The 16649-nt window shown below is 35.7% G+C and overlaps 1 protein-coding gene across 4 annotated transcripts in view; it reads right to left on the bottom strand.

The window, feature by feature from the left end:
- The window catches only part of THEMIS (thymocyte selection associated), a 211154-nt gene extending 196639 nt beyond the window's left edge, over window positions 1-14515 (bottom strand). For 2 of the 4 annotated variants that reach the window (XM_063621294.1, XM_063621346.1), the window contains exon 1: window positions 14348-14490. The gene's annotated coding sequence lies outside the window, so the exon portion shown is untranslated. Of the gene's footprint in view, window positions 1-14347 lie in introns of all 4 variants that reach the window. The other 2 variants (XM_063621313.1, XM_055263667.2) reach the window with 2 other exon arrangements.
- Window positions 14516-16649: the final 2134 nt, after the last annotated feature.

Here is a 16649-nt window from a genome sequence, read left to right on the forward strand (position 1 = left end):
TATGGGTTAGTAACTGGCAGCAAGAGAGAGTCTGAGAAGCAGAGCAAAAACTGGTGGCTCAGGAGGAGAGAACCTGAGTTGAGTTTTTGGCAGTTTCACATAGCAAAAGAGACCAAAATAAATTGGACTTTGGGATGTCGCAAGTCCTCCAGGCAACGTCAGAGAAACGTGTTGCTCAGCAACACTCTTTCCCCTTAAAAATTTTTTGCTCGTTGAAAGCACTACAGGGTTGATTGTATGAGACACAAACAAGAGCATGATTGGTATGAAGCTGAAGAAGCCAAGGAGTGCTTTCAGCAGTCTTGCAGAACTGGAATGCCAGGGCCAGCCAAGGAGGGAGCAGGAGTCCCAACAAATGCCTGTGTTCTCAGTTGGGGCTCCTGAAGGCTGCTTCCTAAGAGAAAGAGTTGCCTATAAACAGAACTAGCTTTACAAAAACTGAAGCTTAGACTAAAATTAGCTCAATCCCTCATTGGATTAAAGTGGTCTGCCCCTATTCTTGCTGCCAGATAGAAGCAAATGTAAATCCTCCTGTTGAGGAAAAGCAGTCAGAACTTCTATAATATTTAAAAATACAACATCTATAATTAAGTATGAAATGAATAGGAATGCCAGAAGACAGGACAGAGAAAGACAGAGAGAAGGGAGACCACAGAAACAAACTCATGGGGTGATTCTGATATTGGAATTATTAGTCCTGCAATTTAAGATAATTTTGATAAACATGTTCAAAACTAGAAGACAAGAAGGAGAAAAGAACTGCCATCTGTAGAAAGTATTGGATGAAAATTCTAGAGTCAAAAAATACAGTAACTGAGATTAAAAATTCAATAATTGGTTTTAACAGCAAATGGGACATACAGTAAGAGAGGATTTTTGAACTGGAAATGGGAGCGTAGGAAAGATCTGCTCTCTCTCTCTCTCTATCTCTGTCTCTCTCCAGAGAGATATTTCAGCCATAGTGGAAAGATCTTATATGTAAACTGAGTCCCAACATGAGAGGAGAAATAATAGTGGGAGAAGAAATATTTTAAGAGAGAATAGCTGAAGATTTTCCAAAGCTGAAAAAGGCATCAATCCATAGATTCAAGCCTTGCCAACACCACCAACGAGGATAAATGCAAAAGAAGGCACACTAAGGAACATCATACTAAAACGTTAAAAAGCCAAAGTCAAAGAGAATATCTTAAATGCACTCTGAAGAAAAGAAATCGTCACTTTCAAAGGATCACCAATAAGATGATAGCTGACTTACTAACAAAAACAAATAAGGGTAGAACACAATGGAATAGCATCATTAAAATGCTGAAAGAAAATAACTACCAACTTGATATTCTAAATCCAGAGAAGCATGAAAGCAACAGCAAAATAAAGACATTTTCAGACAAACAAAAACTAAGAAAATTCATCACCAGTAAACTCTCACTAAAAGAAATATTATAAAGGGTGTTCTTCAGGCGAAGGTAAAATGATCTCAGACAGAAAGTCAAGACCACAGGAAGGAATGAAGAGGGTGAATATGTCAGTGAATTTAATATATTGAGTTCCCAAAACAATAATTAATGGCTTGTGGAGTTTTGAATATATTTGCACTATATATAGTTCATGCAATATATTGTAAAATATAGCAGTAATGCAAAAGCAAAACTGATAATGAAGTTAAAATGTTCTGAAGCACTAGGCTTCTAGAGAAGTTGCAATAGTAATGTTTAATATCAGAGTTAAATGAATAAAAACACATGTAATTTCTAGGAAAGCCACTAAAAATAGTTAATGGATGATAAAATTAATTAATCCAAAAAAGACAAGAAAGAAAAGAAAAAGAACCTCAAAATTGCTAGCAAATAGTATGATGGTACACATAAACTCAATTATACTCTTAAAATAATTTAAATGAAATAATATGCAAATAAAAATTAAATAGTTTAATAGTTCAAGTAATAAACTAATGTTGGCAGATAACATTTAAACACATAAATTTACTTAAAAATATATAATTTAATTATAAGTTTATAGAAAGTATAAAGATGAAAAAATGGGAAAATATATACCATAAGACATTAAGCAAAAGAAAGCTCATGAAACTACATCAATATTACATCAATTAGATTTGAAGACAAGAAAGATTATAAAAGATAATAAGGTTATTTGTTTAATAATGAAAGGGTGACCAATTCTTGAAGAAAATTCACAGCTTTCAATAATATAGCTTCAAAATATCTAAAGCAAAATTAACCAAATGAATGGAATCAGACTAAAAACAAACCTGACAGAAAAAGCAAATATTTAATTCATAAAATTCATACTGTTAGCAGTGCAATATTTAGTCACTCATATATATTACAAACTGTTGTGATCTATCTTGAAATCAATTTGATGTAGCAATTTCACATTTAGATATAATCAGATACACACAAAGATTTATTTATACCATCAACTGAAGCATTTATTACTTTAATGACCAAAAAAAGGAGGAGAAAAGAAAAGAAAATGCATTTCACATTACCCTAATAATTCAAACAGGGAAGTTCCTGTTGAAAAAAAATTCTCGTCCTCACACCAGGCTTGCTACTACTTAATACATCTTCTTAAAATTTCTGCTAAAGAACAGAGATGGACTTGGCTATGAAATGATGATTAAATTGTAGTTAGTATCATTATTGCCAGTGATTTCTATCCCAAGAGAAGTATTGTTGAAAAGAAAAAGAAAAGAAAAATGGCTCAAAGCAAACTTTACATAAGATACCAATTCGTTTGCTAAATTCTCTGTAGCTGCTTTCCTAAAAAGTAAGCAGAACTGGCTGAATGTTAAAAAAATAAAATTCGCAAGCAGAGAAATAAACTTCAACAGTAGAGGCTTAAAACTATATTATAATATTTCAGTGCAATGTAATATTTCTTTGAGTAAAGAATAAACCCTTATCTCCAAGTAGATAGTATCGGAAAAAAAAAAAAAAGAAGAAGAAATCTTAGAGTTTATTCTGACTGGTATCTAAATCATTCATTCTCTGAAACTTTCTTTTCATTGTTTATTTCTAAAGAAGAAAAAATTAGGCTTATAGGAATCATTCCTGTGATTTTGGATTAGCCAAAATGTGCCATTTATTGGTTGATCATTGAAAGGTTTACAGCATTTCTACCTACAAAATAAACTTGCTCTGGGGAATCATACAATATCATTAGGGCATTAGGCTCGGCTTTTTTTTTTTTTTTTTTTTTTTTTGCATGAGCAACATTTCAGGGATATCCTGCTGTTGTGTGACACCTGGCAGCTCAAGATTTGTATCTCATAGATTCAAGTGCAATGGAAGAGACTACCTTCTCCTGGTTATACTGGGAAAAGTCCCAGAATAAGCTCTGATTGATCCAACTTGGCTCACATGTATATGTCTCAGCTAATCATTATGACTAGAAAATGAAATATGCTAATTTCCCATAATTTCAGGTTCATGGGCTCTACTTTGGATTTTATTAGGCAGTTGTCTCAGCTAAATCACAAAAAGTGTTGGAAGAGGAGATATCTGAAAGGGAAATAAGTGAGCTAATTACCCAAAAGAGAAGGAATGGTGTGTGATAAACAAAATCATAGTACACCCACCATAAATGTTCCCAGTGCCATAAATGGCTTCCATTTGAAATACCTTGATCACCATTCTCTTCTGTCTCCAACCATATGTACATTCTTCTTCTTGTTGTTTTATTTTGTTTTATTTTATTTTATTTTATTTTATTTTTTTGAGATGGAGTCTTGCTCTGTTGCAGCACCCGGCTAATTTTTTATATTTTTAGTAAAGACGGGGTTTCATTCTTAATTTATAAGAATGAATATGAATGATTTTAATAACCTTGAAAGGAAATAAAATCCTACTATACACAGCAATTTGTTTTGTCAAAATGCAACATGCAAAATGCAACAGCCTATGAGTGTGTTCATTCATCACTACCTGGTTTTCAAAGAAGCTCCTGCCTCCCAGCACTTTTAGTTTCCTTTTGAATGAAACTCAGTGTAGGATTCATGTTTCTTCCCATGTAGGTTTCTTTTTTTGATCATCCTTTTTTCTAAATTAATGTCTAATTGTCCTTTCAGCAAACCACTGAACTCTTCCCCTATGCTTGTCATTACACAAGGCACTGAGAGTATAAGCCCTTAGAGACATTACAGTTTAGCCGACCATGCCCACAAGTTAAGAATCACAATCCAATGTATACAGTTCAGGAACTTCAAGAATTAGGAAGGGGTCTCCCCAGGAAGAGTGTTCCTCAGATTAATCTTAAAGGGTAAAAAGCAGTCAGGTAGATGAGCCTGCTCGCCATGAGGAGACTTGACTCAACTGAGTCGATCTGCATATTTTTTACACTCAGTTCTGCCTATTGCCCTGTGCCACAGAACAGGAGCACAGGTTGAAATGTCTTGCAAAGTGCAATGTGCATGTTGGTGTTACCGTATAAATTCTGCCCTGACATTTTCCCTTGCTGTAGGACTCAACCTTTCCTCAGAACCATGAAATAAAAAATGAAGCCCTTATATTCATAAGAGATTTTCCAGTTTTTCTCTTTAAATGGTGGAGGTCCTGTGATGTAACTCTAACATTTGCCTCTGACTTTTATATAGCATTTGTGAAAAGCTTAACTGCAATATGCCTGTAGAAAGGGTATGCCCACTTTTACAGCTCTTTTCTCTTTTCTTTTTTGTTGCACATTTGTTATCTCTTGTAACTGAGAGAAACTCAAAGATGCCATTTGCGTTTTGATGTGCTAACATTTTAGAGCCTGATAGAAACAATTCAGTCCTGCATTATTAAAAATAGAGCTTAAAACACTTAAAATAGTTATCTATTACAAATTAAGCACTGATAAGTTGCCACATGCTTACAAAAAAATCAAGTTTTCCTTTTAGATTTCAGACCTAAAAATTAAATAATGTATTAAGTATATATATTACAAAAATAAAATATTAAAATATGCATTAAATACAAATTATCTAGTTTAGTAAATTCAACTTAGGATATGTATTTATTTAACCCAAGTTAGTTTATTGGGCAACAGACCATTTGCTTAACCTGACAAATGTATACATGAAACTGTGAGTTACAAATAACTTTTTTTCACCCGGTGCCACTACACTGAGTCAGGGAAGTTACTCAGTGATATGGTTTGATTCTGTGTCCCCACCTAAGTCTCACCTTGAATTGTAATAATACCCACATGTCAAGGGTGGGACCAGGTAGAGACAATTGAATCATGGGGGCAGTTTCATCATGCTGTTCTCATGATAGTGAGTAAGTTCTCACGAGATCTGATGGTTTTATAAGGGGCTTCCTCCTTCAATTGGCACTCATTCTCCTTCATGCTGCCATGTGAAGAAGGACATGTTTGCTTTGCCTTCCATCATGATTGTAAGTTTCCTGAGGCTTCCCTAGCCCTGTGGAACTGTGAATCAATTAAACCTCTTTCCTTTATAAATTACCTAGTCTTGGGTATCCTTATAGCAGCCTGAGAACAGACTAATATACTTGGTAACCAAAGCTTTGTAATATTAACAGCATATTTAACAGTCCCAGTCAAATGGATTACTGGGAAAAGTAATAGAGATGGCAACAAAAACAAACACACAAGCATAAAACAACAACTATACACACACAAGGGAGAATGGTGATGGATGCAGGTTAGTCAGGATTCTTATTTCCAAAGTGTTTTAAAAACCTGAAAAACCTACTTTGTTTTCTGGATACATCAGCAATACATGGTTGAGGACATTTTGTTTCTCAAAAGTGCTTCTATTTTACAAACTAAGATAATGATACACAATTTGCCTGAGATAATTTTCAAAGTTGGAAAAGTCATAGATCCAGTAACAGAAAAACCTAGGCAGGAACTATTACACTTACCCACAAAATTTAATCTCTTGAGAAACTCTCAGTAAAAAAAAATCTCAAAGGGATTGAAAAGGTAGCAACAGAAGAGATTTATAGATTCACTTTACAGAAAAATAATAGCTTTAGCTTTCATTACTTTCTAGTGCATCTAATTTCCTTTTTAAATATATAAACTAGCTAAGACTAAATTAAGTAAAAGTCTTGTTATAGATGATTTTTTTTATAAAGAATTATAGTCATAGTTCAGACTACCTTCTCAGTGTCTCTGTTTTCCGATTAAACTCTGAGAGCATTGCAACAACCCTCATCATATTGTAAGCTCATTGTCTTAGAAGATGTATTTATTTCATTCTTAGGAATTACATATTTATCTTCAAGAATTTGTTATTAGGGAAGAAAATTCTTGCTATAAACAGTTACAATTTCATTACATAAATATTGTTTTCTGATAGCAAATATTCAAAAGTAATTGAATATTTTTATCCATTCCCACAATGTTATTTCCAGAATAAAGCTCTCTAAATAGAGCCAGGAAATGGAGAATCTGTTTCTACTATCACCATGCCTTAGGGAAGATAATTAGATGACTGACTGTACATTTGAAATGGAGTTTATAAAATACAGCAACCATAATTTTTTAAAATAATTATTTAATTTGAGGATAGGTTATAGAATCATAGAAAAGTTGCAGAGATAGTATAGAGATTTCCTGAATACCCATACAAACACCTGTTTCCTTTATTTTAACAATTTACATTATGATGGTGCATTTGTCACAACATAGAATCCAATATTGAGATATTATTATTATTAGCTAAACTTCATACTTCATTAAAATTTTATTAGATTTTGCTAATATCATTTTTCCTTTCTAGGATCCCATTCAGGATACCCCATTGCCTTTGGCCATTATGTCTCCCTAGGCTCCTGGGGACCGTGGCAGTTTCTCAGACATTCCTTGTTTCTGATGACCTTGACAATTTGAGGGATACTGGTCAGGTATTTTGTAGAATGTGCCTAAATTTCAGTTTGTCTGATGTTTTTCTCATGGTTCACCTTGGGTTATGGGTTTGGGAAGGAATACCACAGAGGTAAATTACAGTTCTCGTTCTGTCATATCAAAGTTATAGGCTATCAACATAATTTATCACTGATAATGTTAACTTTATTTGACTAAGGTAGTGCTTGCCAAGTTTCTCCACAGTATTGTTACCTTTCCCCTCCTTTCACACTGTTCTCCATGAAAACAAGTCATTAAGTGTAGCCTACACTTAAAGGGAGGAACTTACACTGTAGCTACTTGAGGGAGGAATATCTACATAAGTAATTTGGAGAATTTTGCAGGAGATATTTCTGTCTTCTCCTTCATTTATTTATTTATTTAATCATGAGTTTATTTATATCAGCATGGGTTTATGGATATATATTTTATATATATCCATGAATATTTTATATATATCCATGGATATATATTTTATACTTAAAGTTATAATCTAATACTACTTTTAAAACTTATTTTGTGCTCAAATTGTTTCAGCTTTGATCACTGTATACACCACATATAAATATTCCTACACGTATTCATCTGTATTTATATAAGAATGTAAACATAAGTTCATACTGATATTGCCTACTGTAATCCAATACTACGTGGTTCATTCTAGCCTTCCTCCTTGGCTTATTTCTATCCTTCCACTCCAGTTGTGGGGTTTGGGAACCTTTGCCTACATTTCAAAAGATGTATGGAAATGCCAGGATGTCCAGGCAGAAGTTTACCATGGAGGCAGAAGCCTTATGGAGAAACTTTGCTAGGGCAGGGCAGAAGGGAAATGTGGGGACGGAGCCCCTACACAGAGTCCCCACTGGGACACTGCCTAGTGGAGCTATAAGAAGGGGGCCATTATCCTTCAGACCCCAGAATTGTAGATCCATCAACAGCTTGCACCACACACCCAGAAAAGCCACAGACATTTTGTAGAATGTGCCTCAATTTCAGTTTGTCTGATGTTTTTCTCATGGTTAGCCTTGGGTTATGGGTTTGCAGCTGGTGAAAGCAGCCAGAAGATGGGAAGTACCCTGCAAAGTCATGGGGCAGAGCTACCCAAGATTACAGGAACCCACCTCTTGCATCAGCATGACCTGGATGTGAGACACGGTGTCAAAGGAAATCATTTTGGAACTTTAAGGTTTAATGACTGCCCTATTGGATTTCAGACTTGCATGAGACCTGTAACCCCTTTGTTTTGGCCAATTACTCCCATTTAAGATAGGTGTATTTACTCAATGTTTCTACCCCCATAGTATCTAGGAAGTAACTAAATTGCTTTTGATTTTACAGGCTCATAAGTGGAGGGAACTTGCCTTGTTTCAGATGAGGCTGAAACTGCTATTGCAAAATTGTAACTGAGACAGTGAAAGAGATTTGGCTAACTCCATCTTGCTTCTAACCTCCAATCTGTCCTTGTTCATTCCTGGGAGTAGGCTGAGTTAACTTTGGGAGGAAATTTGGAAGTCAATCTGCGTCTTACTCAAGTTCTGAGTCACATATGTACACTGAGATAATTGAAGAGCTGTGTAAGTTACCTTGTTATTTCCAAGCTTCCATATTATCTTAGACCCAGGGATGCCTTGTATCCAGAATTGGTCTGAGAAGTGCCACAAGAAACCCAAACCTGTCTTTGAGAATTCTCAAACCTCTTAATCTGGAATATGACCTACTTCTATGGCCTAACTTAAATTATTAATACACATAATACACAACTTAAAAAAGTTTAAAGATGTTAAGCAAATGTAAGAGGAAAATCTATAATCTTCCTGAAAATATGACAAATTTTATATACCTCTTTGTATTTTATAATAGTGCCTGTAGGCCAAATGCTGTTTGTTTTGCTTTACAAAGTCCAACTGCTTTAATGTTGAAGTTAAAACCTCCAGATCTTAGCCTGAATTCCAGTGCTTCTACCATGAATCTTCTTGTCTAAGCAAAGTGGATGACTTGCTCTTCCAGATCTGTATCCCTAATGCAGTGAGAAAAGATTGTTATGAATTACTTTTCTCAGGGGTCTGACTAGGATATTTTTCCATGCCTGAATGACATCAGTGGCCAAGTGAACACAATGCTCTGCTGGCCAGATTAGGTCACAAGACCATTATGACATTGGACATGAAATGCTTGGACACGGAGCGGAGCATCAAGTAATCCCTCATAAAAGGGGAAATAGATACTGGATGGAAAAAAAAGTCTCTTATACTCATCATTTAAGTTCTAGTTCTAGTTCCTTTAACTCCATGAAGCCTTTTCTAACCTTTAAATTATTTTCAAAATTCTCTCTTCCTTTTCAGAGTTTCCATTCGCTGAATATTTATTATGTGTCCATTTGTATGCTTTTTCCTCTGTTCCTGAATTCTGCATTTAGGGAAAGGAGATTTGGGTCTACTTTGGTTGGATGCACTCAATAGCTCCAAATACCTTCACCAGCACTATGCTAAGAAATGTTTTCAAAAAAAAAAAAAAAAGAAAAAAAAAAACAAATGAATGGACTTCACATATTTGTTGTATTTAATTGAATAATCTGAAACTAAACCAGGTTAAATTCTACCTACATTCTTACCTTCTCCTCCCCAAGATGACAGAATAGAGTCATGACGAGAGCTGGACACAGACTAATGCTAGAGTGTTTGTCTCACTGAGAGATTTCTCCGTTGAAGTAAACTGTAAATTCAGGCTTTTGATCACCAAAGCATTATTTAATCTGTATTTGAAGTAAATATCGACCTCATAAAGAAACTGAATATTTTTCTCTTGTATAACATTTTATAGTTCATGCATTAGAATTCAATCACAAGTACTCTATTTTAGAACACCAGTATTGATTGGAAATGATGATCAAGGACTGTGTGCTTGCTAGAACTTAATTGGGAGAAAATACTGCTCCTAAACTCTTTAGCAAACAGCACATAAAATGGTGGAGGCCAGGTCTTATACAGGTTGAGAATTTATCTGATATGCTTGGGACAAAAAATGTTTCAAATTCTTTTAAGATTTTGGAATATTTCCATATACATAATGAAATATCTTGGGGATGGGGCCCAAGTTTAAATACAAAGTTTATTTATGTTTTATAGACACCTTATATGCATAACTTGAATGTAATTTTATACAATATTTTTAATAATTTTGTGCATGAAACACAGTTTTGACTTCAACATGAGGTTAGACATGTAATTTTCCACTGTGTTGTCATGTTGGTGCTCAAAAAGTTTCAGATTTTGGAGCATTTTGGATTTTTGGATTTCCAGATCAGAAATGCTCAACCTGTGTATTGCTCTCCTGGAAATGCATGTCTGAGAAGATACTAAGAGAAACAAAGATTTTTTTTCTTGCCACTTTGTAAATTCCTAAGGGACGATTTCATTATGAAACATAGTCATGTGTCACTTAACGATGAGATATGTTCTGAGAAATGCATCCTCAGGCAATTTCATTGTTGCATGAATCATAGAGTGTGCTTACACAAACCTAGTTGTGTACTTTTACTTCACACCCAGGCCATCGGGTATAGCCTATTGCTCCTAGGCTACAGACCTCTATAGCATGTTAGTGTCTGAATGATGTAGGCAACTGTAACAGTGGTATTTTTGTGTCTAGACATATCTAAACATAGAAAAAGGCACAGTGTAAACATGGCATTATAATCTTAAGGGACTACCATCACATCTGTAGTCCATTGTTGACCAAACATTAATATAAGGAATGAAAGGAACTTTCAAATGTACGTAAATACCATTTGCCACCTTTGTTCCCACTTTATAGTAAAGTTACATGCTTTTCTACAGTAGAGCCAAGAGGTAACTATATAATCTTCATAAAGTTCTGTTTTGTTTGAAACAAAGTAATATTACAGATAAAGTGCCAAGTAAAATATTTTATGTGTACATGCTATGGTTATCACAACAGTAATTGACTAGAAACACACTTTGATCTGATTTTACATATTACTAGTGAATCTGAAAAGCTGCTAATTATTGATATTGAACCATTTTTAGAATCAAGTTTATGTAATTTTAATCTTACACAGATTGAGGTCTCATTGTAACAGTTCTTCATTGATGGATCCATTTTTGTCCTATTTTTAGGAAATTTACTTTTAGAAGAACCACAGAAAACACTTTTGAAGCTCTTATTGGGATGTGGAAGGAGGTTTACCATACTTCCCCTTTGGAAAAAAAACAAAATTGAAAACAGACATAGAAGCAAAATGATGACAGTATAGTACCATTTTGTTGTTGTTTGTTTGTTTGTTTTGGTACAACTAGGCTAAAGAACATGCATATAATCATGCGCTAAAGATCATATATGTAATCATGGGCTAAAATTGGAGCTTCCAACCACTATTCCCTAAGTTTGTGGCTTGGTATTGACAGCTGAAAGAGCTGAATTTCCAGATTCTACACTTAGGAACATTCACAGACTTCACAGGCCTTGTTCGGGCCTATTGCTATTGGGCCCTGATTTGGTCATGCTTACTAAGTAAAGGCAGGGCAAATAAAGATGATGGGCTCTGTACTCTGCTTGGGGCAGGAGGGGGCTAGGGGTGGGGAGAGAGAGGGTCAGAGAGAAAGAGGGAGAGAGAGAACTTGAGCTACACATAAACCCTTATACCAATCGTGCCAGTAAAGAAACTTCTCAGGTAGAAGCACATGAGAAAAAAGAATGAGCAGCTGGATGTGGTGGCTCATGCCTGTAATCCCAGCACTTCGGGAGGCCAAGCTGTGTGGATCACCAGAGGTCAGAAGTTTGAGACCAGCCTGCCCAACATGGTGAAACCTCGTCTCTACTAAAAATACAAAAATTAGCCGGGCATGGTGGCACACGCCTGTAATCCCAGCTACTTGGGAGGCTGAGGCAGGAGAATCGTTTGAACCCAGGAGGCAGAGGCTGAAGTGAGCCAAGATTGTGCCACTGCAATCCAGCCTGGGTGACAGAGCAACACTCTGTCTCAAAAATAATAATAAAAGAAAAAAGAATGAGCAAATTTGTTTTTTCCCCCTAAAACTAGATGTCAGAACTTTCTATTTTTTGGGCAATGTAAGTCTGCCCAAAGTTACAAAATTAGCTCTATATTTGTTTAACTAAAAATATGATTTTATATTATGAAACCTAGAGAAAGAGTTAGAAAAAGTTTAATTTTTTAATATTATAATTAAATACTTTTATGAAAAAAATAAACCTAGGGAATGAGTTAGAAATAATTATACAAATATGTATGTATATGTATATATGCACATATATGTTTATAATAAAATACTTTTATTGAAAACAATTATGGCTATATTACAATAAAAAATCACTGCCCACCCAGTCTCCACCACTGTCCTCCATCAAACCCCAATTTTTGTTTGTGGTTCCTCCTGTCATGGCGGAGAGGCAACTGGAATTCTGCCTGGGATAAGATGAAGATGAGTAATGGTGCCTTCCTATCCCAACCTCTGTTCACTGCAACGGTTGACACAGAGGTCCTTCCGCCTGGCTTAAGAGGGGCGTGATCAAAGCTAGAACCGTATCCTGTCTGTGGAAAACGTAAATGTTGAGTACAGTAAGACAAAGGAGTAAGAAAAATAAAATGGATAGAATTTATTCATTTCAATGGTTGACAATGTTCAGACAAAATAGTGAATTACTGCTTGCTGTGCTGTTAGATTCTAAATCTCATACCTCCACATTCTGGCAGAGCCAGTGAACTCTCTAATATCCATAAAATAAATTTGCTTTTTGCTTAAGCTGGAGTCGGTTTCTGTTGCTCGCAGCCAAGGACCTCAAATAATATACTACCAGGGAATTATTTCTGATTGCTTTGAGTCACAGGACAAGCTATTAGGCTGGTGCAAAAGTTGTTGTAGTTTTTAAAACACATTAAAAGTAATGGCAAAACTGCAATTACCTTTGCACCTACCTAATAGAAGCTGTTATGTTAATGGACAGTACACTTAGGCTCAAGTCCACTGATAAGCAACAAGGACTAGAATCAAAGAGTTTGCTTCTGCAAAAGCATTGATATTAAAATTTAGTCTATAAGGTCTAGGAAAAGGGAATGGAGAAAAACAAAACAAAAAAGCTTGTAAGAGTTGTATTTCCACAGAAAACTAACCTAGACAAAGTACTGGATTATTCAGTTGCTAAGATTTTCCCAAGTCTCACAAACTATAGGAGAAAGATTACAAAATGGGTTGGTCCCCAACACTATCTGAGATGTAGGTGGAAGTCAAAGACAGCAGAACGGAGTCAGTCCCCCAGTTACATTTTGGGTCTATAGGCAGGAATAGGTGCTTCTAGTAACAACTTCTGTATCAGTTAGGATCCTTTGGTTGCAAGCAACATAAACCAACAATAACTAAAGAAATATGGGGAATTTATTGGATGAATAAGATATATAGAATTGATAGGATGCTGAAAACAGGACAGGAACTGGGGCAGTAGAATCTGGAACGTGTGAGTACTGAAACTAGCCTTTCACATTAACTCCAAAATCAGTAGTGAGAAGTGCTTCCCTGTGTCAAAGTTCCTCTTGATGACCATTGTTTTAGGTACTTTTAATCTATCTGCCCAGCTCCTAGTCATGAGAATTCTCCTTCTCTTGGAGTAATCAACAGGGATGTCCCTTTCAGCCACAGTTATATCATCTGATCACTTTCAAGACCATGGTTAGTTGAAAAGAGACCAACACCTGAAACAAGCAGGGCCAATCACATTCTCTTCCCCAGAAATTTAAAATTTGAACTAAAAGATATACTGGAAATCAGAAATTGTGTCATTAAAGACAAAACTTCTGAAGAACTAGCCACAAATTCCTGCTTCTGAGGAAGCTGTTACTTTCCCTGACCTCCTCATTCTAAGAGTCTAGTGGTTCAGCATTTCCTTGGATTCCATGAGATATTATAATAGGTTTCTAATAAATTTATCCTGTCTACTTACATTTGCAGATGTCAGCTTATTTCACTCTTATCTAAGAGAGCCCTAATCAATACACTCTAGTGAAAGTCCTCATTGCAAGGATAAGTATTGATTTTTAAGAATCATGTACAATTAGAGTAAATTTGGAAGCCGTTCTTCTTTAGCTATATTCTTGGATAGGTCCTAATCCCAGCATAGAGAGTGGCCCATTAATAACTAAACACTGAAGGCTCCAACACTACTTGTTAATGTTGCAACACAGACTTGCAACATTAAAAATAAACAAACCCAGGCATAACGCATGCCTGTAATTAGCATTATAATCCTAAAGAAAGATAATTTAAGGATTATCACCTTGACCCTGCTGGTAACTAATATTTTTCAGAGAAATTTTCTTCTAGACTAAGTCTTTGTAACTGACCATTTAAAGCAAGAAAACCCTGAGAGTATATACATAATTAGAGATAACCCTGGCCCATAAAATCTTATGCAAGAGGTATTATCCCACAAAGAGCTGTACCTTTGATCAGAGAGGCTGATATTAATGATCATTATCTGCGTAAGAGCACTGGAGCATCCTAGGTGTTTTCCTCCTCTCCTGTAGAAAATAAGGGATCCAGGAAGAGCCTCTCACCCCTACCCACCAGCCAAAGAGACTAATGCAAATATAAATCTCGTAATTGTAAGTATAAACCTTGAGTCTGCAGAACACTTTGTGAACCTGTTGTGCCTACAAAGTGGGTGGGGATTCTAAATTTTGATGTGGTTAAACCCCTGTTGTACCAGATTCAGTATTTCCTGCTGTGCTAGCTGGAAATAACAGCAACCAATTCCAGTTATTTAACCTAAAGATTAAAATTATTACAAGAGTTCAGAATTGTTTAAAGGCAAGCATGCTGTTGTGGATCGGGTAAAAACTGGAACCACAAATTGAAAGCCTTCTGGAACTTGAAGTGTGTTTTCTCTATCTTTCTTTTTTGTTTTCTCTGTATGTCATGAAAGAGGCTAGGTAGCTCACCCACATTCACTCAGCTAGTTTGTAATAGAGCTGAAACTGAAATCCAAACCTTTTGACTTTAGTGTTGAGCAATTGCTACTTTCCTTTACTTTCCACCTTGAGGGCAACTATATAAAATCAGCTATGCAAATCTAACTCCTTCCATGTTTTACTAAATGGTAAATTGCTCCAAATAAATCGGTACTAAATGATGTTGATGAGTAGCTGCACAAAAGCTCACTAATTCCATTTTCCCTCCTGTCTGCTTGTTTTACAACACGGTATGTTGTAGTAGGTAGAGTCCTAGACGATGAAGCCATATAGTCCCAGCTCTGCACCTCACTAGGCAGACCCTCAGCAAGTCATTTAAACTCTCCAAGTCAGAACATTGTGCTAAGAGAAATAAGCCAGGCACAGAAAAACAAACACTGCATGATCTCATTTATATGTGGAATCTAAAAACGTTAATCTGGGGTGAGCGTGTGGGATGGGATAGGGAGAAGAGGATAGATGGGGAGGGAGGGATCACTACTAATGGTTATGGTGTTTCTTTTTCCTGTGATGAAAATATTCTCAAATTGATTGTGGTGATGCTTGCACAGCTCTGTGAACATAAGAAGAATCATTGATTATACACTTTAGATGGATGAATTGTGTGATACATGAATTATGTCTCAATAAAGCTGTTTTTACAAAGAATAAAATAATACTAATAAACTCTCAAGTCTTGGCTTTCTCCTCTTTAAAAAAAAAGATAATAATTGTTGTCCCCCAGGGGAGATACAATTTATGAATGAACATTTACAAATGCTTATGAATGCTGTGAGAGTTAAATGAGATAGCATACATCCATAGTGCACCAGTCCATGGTAAGCCTTTGCAGGGTAGTAGCTATCAGTATCACTAGTCTCATGTCAGTCCTCTAAACAACTCTGCCATCCCATCTCCAGTTCAAAACGCATACGCTATGGCTTTGAGGATTCTCAAAGCAGGGATCTTTATATTGATAAAAACAGTCTTCTAGTGCTTTTGTGGAGGAGGAGTTGAGGTAAACAGACAAATTGACATTCATTTTGCCTTAATCCAAGTGTCCAAGTCTGGCTTCCCAAAGAGAACGGCCAGTATTTTTGGGGCAGCTGTCAAGTCTTCCCAATTTACACAGATGCAACAGCACCTGCTGAATTAACCTGTGGCATTTACCAAAGCCAACCCCTGCCAAAAACAAATCTCTCTCCTCCTGGTATACTGAATAAGAGATAGGGATGCATTAAACATTTACGAAGACACTTCAAGAGCGTCTCAGGTAACAGGAAGTGTTCTGAGATTGATTTGCCATGCTTTGAGTGCACAGAAGACAGAGGGAGACACACAGGGAATGTTCCTGAGACTTTTTCTTTTCAATCATCCTCCTCTGCGACTTTTACCCTATAATTTATTTTTAAAGAGGCATCATAGTTTTCTAGGTGCCATAACAAAATCTAAAATAAATGTTTTCACCTAGATAAGCACTATTAAAAGGAAAGGATACTGAATTCATTTGAATACATTTGCAGAAGATTGATTTTCCCAAGGGAATGTACCTATCCTATTTCTTTAATTATTCTTGAAGTTTTGCCTATCAACTGACAATTTCTTACAGAAAGGAAGCAAAACAGCCTGGCTTTCCTGACAGCGAAGAATTATAATAATATTAGAATAAAAACGGGTTTGTCACTTTCCTTATCTCTTCTAATGTCTGAGTTACTGGGAGTCAGAAATGTAATAACTCCATCCCAGTAATACAGTTATTCGAATATGTTAAATCAAAAGGTAAATTCAAAGCCAA

Source organism: Symphalangus syndactylus, chromosome 2 (assembly GCF_028878055.3).
Source record: "Symphalangus syndactylus isolate Jambi chromosome 2, NHGRI_mSymSyn1-v2.1_pri, whole genome shotgun sequence".
Lineage (NCBI taxonomy): Eukaryota > Metazoa > Chordata > Mammalia > Primates > Hylobatidae > Symphalangus > Symphalangus syndactylus.